Below are 1,238 nucleotides of genomic sequence, written 5' to 3'. Positions count from 1 at the left end.
TGTCACATATAATGCATGAAAAAGTTATTCTTTTATCATGGATAACTCTCTTTTGTGTGGAGACCCAGTTGATCAGCTATTCCATTATTTGAATAAGTATCTGATGTCTTGTTTTCTTTCAAGAAGGCAGGTGCAGGATGAAGCAGGAAACCTGCCAAGAAAGATGATAAATTACCATTTGGTGCTGGCGACCAGAGCTCTGCAAGTACAGGGCTGCTAGGAACTGGGAGGGAGAGTAACCAGAAACAAGGAGGGAAATGACTTCTGATGACAACTTCAGAGATGTTTACTTTTTGTCTTCATTAGCTTTTTAGTATTTGAAGGATCTCTGTTCATTTTGTAACTTACAAAACAAAGTGCTATTTTAAAACAATCATGTACTGCCTCAAAATATTCAATTACACCTGCTGAGGTCAAATTTAAAAATCAGAGTTGAGATGGAGCTGTTCAGAGGAAGGAAGCAGATGATGTAAGTAGACAGATGACATAAAGCAGAGGTGAAATGTGGCTGAAGCTTCATTTGAGGGAGCACTGGGGCTCGACTTGGAGGAAGCACTCTGACCCAGATCAACCACACTGACAGGGGCATACTCATATTGCGTTTCATTTCCCAAAACTCAGAAGAGTAAAAAGAATAACAATAGTCATGATCATAATAATGGTTTTTGGAATCAGTCTATTTTATTAATTTCTCCTGCCTGCAGGTTGACTGTTCTGTTATCCTATTACAGATTTATCAATCACTGTTGAATATTCATCAGTGACTCTATTGCAATCACCACTGGCAATGGACTATTCTTAATTTATTAAATTCAACAAGACTTTCTTGAGCCCCTACAGTGTACCTGGCACTCAGGGGGATATTTGGGATGTAAAGATAGAAGACCCAGTCCCTCCCCTCAAACTCGTGGTCTAGTGGAGAGAGACAAATTCAGTGTTGTGTGCTCAGTGCTATGGTAAGGATGCAACGGGTGTCACAGGAGAGTTTAGAAGACTCACCTGAAGAACCAGGCAGTGCGAGAAAGGGCTTCCAGGAGTGATGACATCTGAAATGGCAAAGGATGGAGACGAGGCATATTCAAGGCACTGGGGAAAAGAATGAGCTAGAGATGTAGACATGAATAACACAGCCCTTTACAACCTTCCAGCTTTATGTCTAGAACGCAGGACGAATATGTACATGGTAAGATATGAAACTGAAAGAGTCTCAAGGTTTATATTACAAAGGATTCTGTGTT

This window comes from Aotus nancymaae, unplaced genomic scaffold (genome assembly GCF_030222135.1).
Source record: "Aotus nancymaae isolate 86718 unplaced genomic scaffold, 86718_ANA_hifiasm-v0.15.2.pri h1tg000021l, whole genome shotgun sequence".
Classification (NCBI taxonomy): Eukaryota; Metazoa; Chordata; class Mammalia; order Primates; family Aotidae; genus Aotus; species Aotus nancymaae.
The sequence above is the reverse complement of the archived record's forward strand: the minus strand, read 5'-3'. Positions refer to the sequence as shown.